Source organism: Penaeus vannamei, chromosome 34 (assembly GCF_042767895.1).
Source record: "Penaeus vannamei isolate JL-2024 chromosome 34, ASM4276789v1, whole genome shotgun sequence".
In the NCBI taxonomy this organism is placed as follows: domain Eukaryota; kingdom Metazoa; phylum Arthropoda; class Malacostraca; order Decapoda; family Penaeidae; genus Penaeus; species Penaeus vannamei.
The window spans coordinates 16,228,960-16,236,459 of NC_091582.1; the positions used below are offsets into that span (position 1 = coordinate 16,228,960).

At 46.7% G+C, this 7,500-nt stretch overlaps 1 protein-coding gene across 1 annotated transcript in view; it reads right to left on the reverse strand.

Annotated features, from left to right (window-relative positions):
• The window catches only part of LOC113806701 (CAP-Gly domain-containing linker protein 1), a gene marked incomplete in the record, with an annotated part of 508,820 nt that overhangs the window by 306,438 nt on the left and 194,882 nt on the right, over positions 1-7,500 (reverse strand).

The window sequence follows — 7,500 nt, forward strand, 5'->3', positions numbered from 1 at the left end:
TTTCTCTCGTGAGTCTTCTCCTGTCTTTCTTTTTGTCTTCGTCAGCCTTATCCACTATCTCTATCTATCTCTTATCTCTTTCTATACCTCCCCCCCTCGTTCTCTATCTCTCTTCCTGCTCCCTCCCTTTTTCTCTTCGCTTCTTGGCTCGCTCCTCTTCCTTATCTCTTTCTATACCTCCCCCCCTCGTTCTCTATCTCTCTTCCTTCTCCCTCCCTTTTCTTCCAGCTTCTCCCTCTTCCTTATATCTTCCAATACCTCCCCCTCATTCCCTATCTCTCTCCCTGCTCCCTCCCTTTCAGCTTCCTCTCTCTCCCTTCTCTCTCTCTTTCTTCCTACTTCTTGGTTCTCTCTCCTTCTTCCTTATCTCTTCCTTTACCTCCCCCTCATTCCTATCTCTCTCCCTGCTCCCTCCCTTTTCCTCCTGCTTCTCCTCTTCCTTACCTCTTCCTATACCTCCCCCTCATTCTTTATCTCTCTCGTGAGTCTTCTCCTGTCTTTCTTTTTGTCTTCGTCAGCCTTATCCACTATCTCTATCTATCTCTTATCTCTTTCTATACCTCCCCCCCTCGTTCTCTATCTCTCTTCCTGCTCCCTCCCTTTTCTTCCTGCTTCTTGGCCCGCTCTTCCCCTTCTTTATCACTTCCTATACCTCCCCCTCGTTCTCTCTCTCTTCCTTCTCCCTCCCTTTCCTTCCAGCTTCTCCCTCTTCCTATACCTCCCCCCTCATTCTCCAACTCTCTCCCTGCTCCCTCCCTTTTTCTCCCCGCTTCTTGGCTCTCTCTCCCTCTCCCTTCGCCCTTCGCCCCAGCCCTCCCTCGCGCGTGCAGGCAGGGGGTCGGCGCTCCCCCGCCCGCGCAACAGGGCCGGCGAGAGAGACATCCTGACGTAGACCGACGAAGGGAAATTGAAGATTGAAGGTAAATAGCCAGAATAAACATTCTAGTGACTTAAGACTCTAAATCTTCTCTGTGTAAATATATAAAATTTGTTATTTCCCTCCTTCTGAATTGTGTATTTTTTTTTATCTCTTTTCACTGATCATTATCTCTGAGGGGGATAGTTATGGAATGACAAAGATATGGTTAGAATATTCAAGGTGTGCATTCCGTCGAATATCTTTCATATTTCTATTCCATGCATTGCCCTTCATATCGTATACCATAAAATTCTTCTTTTTTCATTTCCAAACCCTCAGATTTTTTTTTTCATAACCTCAGAATATCTTTTTTTATTTTCAAAACTTCAGAATATCTTTTTTTATCATTTTCAAAACCTCAGAATATTTTTTATATCATTTCCAAAACCTCAGAATATCATTTTTTAATCATTTTCAAAACCTCAGATCATTTTTTTTTTTCACTTTCAAAACCTCAGATTCAGACACGAAGGTTCTCATCCTCCCCAATCCACGGTTTCTCTTGCATCGCTCTAACCCCTTTTGCAACGAATGAGAAACAGCATCACTGCGACACCAGAGTACAGCGAAGAGCCACGGCGGCGTCGTGGAGGTGGGGTGGGTGATTGGGGAGTGGGGAGGTGGGGGTGGGTCTTTGGGGAATGGGGAGGTGGGGTGGGTGAATGGGGAGTCGGGAGGTTGGGCGAGTGAATTTGGAGTGGGTGATAGGGGTGGTTGGTGGGTGTAATTGGAGTGGGTGATTAGGGAGTGGGGAGGTAGAGTGAATGATTGGGGGTGGGGAGGTAGAGTAATATTGGGGAGAGGGAGGTAGGGTGAGTGAAGTTGGAGTGGGTGATAGGGGTGGTTGGTGGGTGTAATTGGAGTGGGGAGATGGGGTTAGAGATTGGCGAGAATGGGGAAAATAAGGCGACTGGGATGGACGGATGGCGACAGCGGGCTAGGTTGCGGGAGATAAGCGTCCGTGCACGTGCAAGGGCGTGCCGATATACGCCTGCAACGCGGATCGGGGAGTAACCGCCCAGTCACGAAGGCCCGGCAAGAAGCGTAACGGACGCCGTAACCCAGATAACCGCCGGGGGATGCGATAGCGAATGACGTCACTCGATCCGGAGCCATGCGTGCGAATCTCTTGACTTTGGCCCGGCGGAAGGGGTGGGGGTGGGTGGGAGGGGGAGGGGGGGCTAGTTTTGCCCCGTTGGAGCCTGCTTTTTATCTCCTGCTATCGCTATTGTGTTCTTTGTGCCATTTCTCTGTTCCCAATTCCACTGTCGGCAGGAACACCCTCTTTCTCTCTCTCTCTCTCTCTCTCTCTCTCTCTCTCTCTCTCTCTCTCTCTCTCTCTCTCTCTCTCTCTCTCTCTCTCTCTCTCTCTCTCTCTCTCTCACACTCGACGGCCTGACGTAACCTAATATAATCTTAATGTGAGCTTTCTAGCACTATTTTACCCCCTGTCGAGCCATCCACTCCCCTCCCCCCACCCCCTCTCGCTCTCTACCAACCTCCTTTCAATCGCTCATCCACCTCCACCCCCTGTCATCCCGTCGCTTCTCCCTCCCTCTCTCCCAACCCCCTTCCAATGGCTTCCCCAATTCCTCCCCTTTCCACACCCGTTCCCTTTCTAACCCCCCTTCAACTTGCTCCCCCCATCCCCACTCTCTCCGTGCCTTTCCTCTCTCTTTCCACCTCTCCCTCCCTACCAACCCCTTCCAATTGCTTCCCCTCCCCATTTCTCCCCCTTATAGACTTGCCCCTTCCCCTTCCACCCCTGATATGCGATTCCCTCTCTTGTCACCCTTCCCCCACCACCTTCTGCCTTTCTCCCTTCCCTCCCTACCAACCCCTTTCAGTCGCTTTCCCTTCCCATTCCCCTTCGCCCTTCCTCCTTCCCCTTCCACCCTCCTCTCTTCCCACCCTTTCCCCCTCCGCCCCTCCACCCTCCCTCTTCTCTCCCTCCCAACCCCTTCCAATCGCTTTCCCTCCCCACTTCCTCCCTTCTCCTTCCACCCTCCCATCTCTTCCCACCCTTCCCCTTCCGCCCCTCCACCCTCCCCTCTTCTCTCCCTCCCAACCCCTTCCAATCGCATCCCTCCCCACTTCCTCCCTCTCTTCCCACCCTTCCCCCTTCCACCTCAACTCTCTTCCCACCCTTTCCCCTTCCGCCCCTCCCCTCTTTACATTCCTCCGACGCCCCATAACCCTCCATCACCGCCCCCTTTGGCTCAACACCTGTCACTTCTCCCCCCCGCTTCACTTCAGCCGATCTACGAGCATTTCCCGGGTCACTTCACCGGCGGCCGCCTCGCTGTCACTTCCATCACGCGTCTGGCTGTGTACCGGGCTTGTTTACTCTCGTTATGCATCTTGTTTAATGGTCGCGGTTTGTCTTTTTTACCTTTCGCTTGTTTTGATTTTATTTATTTATCTCTAGTTTCTATTTTCTATCTCTATTATTTTCTCATCATTTATTTATCTCTATTTTTTGTTTTCTATCTCTATTATTTTCTCATCATTTATTCATCTCTCTATTTTCTATTTTCTATCTGTATCATTTTCTCATCATTTATTTCTCTCTCTATTTTCTATTTTCTATCTCTATTATTTTCTCATCATTTCTTTATCTCTCTATTTTCTGTTTTCTATCTCTATTATTTTCTCATTATCTATTTATCTCTTTATATTCTGTTTTCTATCTCTATTATTTTCTCATCATTTATTCATCTCTCTATTTTCTGTTTTCTATCTCGATTATTTTCTCATTATCTACTTATCTCTATCTCATCTACTTAGCCTTATTACTTATCTACCGAAATCTCTTTATTTCTCGACGTCTCAAATTACCTTCTTTAGTTCCATTCTTATCAAATCTCAAATGCATTATCCTATTTCATTAAAACTAAACAAAAAATAAACAAAAAAAAAGGTCACAGCGGATTTCCGGGTCAAGTTCTCCAATCTGTTAAGTGATTAGTAAAGTTTGACCGGTTTTATATAATCACAAATATTACAATTACGATCTCTCACTTTCAAGCACGTATCTTTAATTAAACTAATTAATTCCCTCTTCATTGGTTCACCTTGGCCACGCCCACGTATCCGACACACCTGGATTGGCAAAAAGTGATCAATAACCTAACCTAACCTGACCTAACCTAAGACCAACAGTAGAAAAAGAAACTGCACATATTGAAGAAGAAGAAGAAGAAGAAGAAGAAGAAGAAGAAGAAGAAGAAGAAGAAGAAGAAGAAGAAGAAGAAGAAGAAGAAGAAGAAGAAGAAGAAGAAGAAGAAGAAGAAGAAGAAGAAGAAGAAGAAGAAGAAGAAGAAGAAGAAGAAGAAGAAGAAGAAGAAGAAGAAGAAGAAGAAGAAGAAGAAGAAGAAGAAGAAGAAGAAGAAGAAGAAGAAGAAGAAGAAATAAAAAGTATCTACAGAAGCTATAGAAGGGAACCTAAAAAGGCTTCGACTGAGTACCTCGTGTTGAAAAATTAATTATTCTAACGCATACCTATTTTTCTACGCGCAGACTGCTAGTTTAATGCCCCTCGTATATACTGTACTGCTTCGACTGAGTACCTCGCGTTGAGAAATTATATTCTATTGCATATTTCTCTACGCGCAGACTGCAAGTTTAATGCCTCTCGTATATACTGTACTAAGATCATCATTTATATGCGCCCATGTCTCTGTACTAGAGTTCCGGTCGGGTTTATAATCGTTCTACTTTCTTCAACATTCCTCTCAGAGAGCCATTAGAGTCACCTGCTAGCCCCCTCCCCCCCCAACAGCCCCCCCCCCCACTTCGGTGCATTACAACAGCCGCCCTCTCATTTGACTCCCTAATTTGCGTTTCATTTGCTTTCTATTCACTTGCTCTTGCTCTCTTTCTCTCTCTCTCTCTCTCTCTCTCTCTCTCTCTCTCTCTCTCTCTCTCTCTCTCTCTCTCTCTCTCTCTCTCTCTCTCTCTCTCTCTCTCTCTCTCTCTCTCTCTCTCTCTCTCTCTGTCTCTCTCTCTCTCTCTCCTCTCTCTCTCTCTCTCTCTCTGTATATTCCTCCCACCGCTTATCGCTATCACCTTCCACCCCTTCCTTCTACCTTCCTCCTCCATACCTCCCTAGCTTCTCACCATTCCTCCCACCCCTTATCCCTATCACCTTCCCCCCCTCCGTCCCCAACTCCCTTCTCCCTTTCGCCTTCCATCCCCCTTCCCCTCCTGCACTCTCTCCCTCAGCCTGCCTTCCAGCTGAGACCCGCGCGTGCACAGGATCTGCATTATATCCGCAATCAGACCCGATTTGTCTGAAGATGACTCGAACCCCCCTCCCCCTCCCCCTCCCCTCTCGCCCCCTCCCCCCCTCGCCGAAAATTCAATACGTACCCGACCTGCCTCGCTCTTATTGAATCCAACCGACGGTGTATATTGAATGCAATTTGCCTGTGTTGCCCCCCCCCCCTACCTCTCCTCCCCCTTACCCCCTCCTCCCCTCCTCCCCCACCCCCTCCCTCACTCCCCAGGGTCGGACTTCCTGCCACAGAGACCCCCGGGGTGATCCTCCCTGGGGCCATAATTTGCCGGATATTGAGTAAGAACTTGTGTTTGCGACATTTTTATTTTTTAGGATCTATTCAATGTTATTGATATCCTTCTCAAAACAGAAAAAAACACTACACATAAATATCTTTTCTTAATTTCTCTCGCCGTGCGGGACATCTAACCCCACTGAATTAACGTCGAATAAGACATAGACATTTATACACACACACACACACACACACACACACACACACACACACACACACACACACACACACACACACACACACACACACACACACACACACCACACACACACACAAAAAAAAAAAAAAAAAAAAACACCTATGACAAAGAGCTATGACACCCACCCCCCCCCCCTCCCCATCCCCCCCGTAGCCCCCCCGTAGCCCCCCACTGCACCTTAGAATGATGAATGGGCGGCCGCGGAAGAGCGTGGAAACGGCGGTTTGTTTACATTTTCGGCAACTTGCGTAATGAGGTAACATATGCCATTGAGGGATACGAAGAATAGGGGAAAGAGGGGGGGGAGGGGAAAGGGTAGTGGGGATTAGAAAGGGGAGGAGAGAGGGGGGAAGGGGAAAGGGTAGTGGGGATTAGAAAGGAGAGGAAACCACATGAAAAGGGAACCACAAGAAAAAGGAACCACAAGAAAAAGGAACCACAAGAAAAAGGGGGGAGGGAGGGAGTAAGACGTCAGAGAAGAAGGGAGAGTAAGGGAAGAGTTGGGGATGGGAGGGGGAGGTGGGGGTGGGGTAACGCAGGGGATGACAGCAAACATTAGGAAGCCGACGTGGTTAGACAGCTCTCTTTCTTCCGCCGTGGTGATGGATGGTTTAGGGGGGTGGGGGAGGGAGAGAAAGGAGAAGGAGGAGGTGGCGGAGGGAAGAAGGAGGAGGAGGAGGAGAAGGAGGAGGAAGAGGAAGAAGAAGAAGAAGTATAGGAGGAGGAGGAAGTATAGGAGGAGAAGGTGAAGAACAAGAACGAGAAAGAGAAGGAAAATGAGGAGAGGAAGCGGAAGAGAGAGGGGAAGAATAGGGTAGTGGGAGGGAGGACAGACAGATCCAGAAATTAAATAAATATAAATCTCGATAGACAAACACACACATAGAGATAGAGACAGAGACGTAAAGAGAAAGAGACAACAGACGCATCACACACTCGCGTTTCTGCCGGAATATTCATAATCACGTGCACATGATATATATATGTTAATGCACATGAATTATGAATATCTGCACACGTATGTTTATACATGTCTGTCCGTATATCCATGATGGTATATGCAAATGCACTGCGATTGCGTATTGCATGTTCCTCATATCCCTGTACCACAACAAAAAAGAGTACACATTACATCATTCAACATGGCACACTAATACAAAAAAATGTACACCACACGTACAAAAGCGTGCCGGTGGTTGGCAAGTTTTGTTTGGTGAGGGCAGTCTTAACAAACACCAAAGTAATGAAGTGTGCAATGCGCGTGTGCTGAAGAAAGTAATTGTGCCACGTGTTCAGTGAAGGGAAACGATGATCAAGAATTCATTACCAAGTGAGTATGAAGATGTGCAGGTGAACATGACGAATCAAAGACCGTAGATAATAAACAGGCACTCTTTTCCACCATATTAAGAACCGTTGACATGGCACTCTGCTCTATAGAATATCTAGCCTGGCACCCGCGATTCTTTCTAGAGTCGAGTATAGAAATTTACATGAATGCAGAACAGACAATGGCACTGTCCCTGAAGGATCTAATTTGTAATTTCATTCTATCTTGCAGCGACTTGAACAAAAACCTACAAATCAATTAGAAAAAAATAAACTTGAAATTTGAACAGAAAATAGCATTGAAATCTTTTTGTGAAATAACCTACAATCATGAACTTAAAATAGCTAAGAACTTTGGCCAAAAAGTAAACTTTAAACACAAAATAACCATGTTTATAAACAATAGACGATAACACAGAACTCTAGATAGGAAGTAAACTAGAACCTGGACCAGAAAAAAACTCAAGGCAATCTAAATC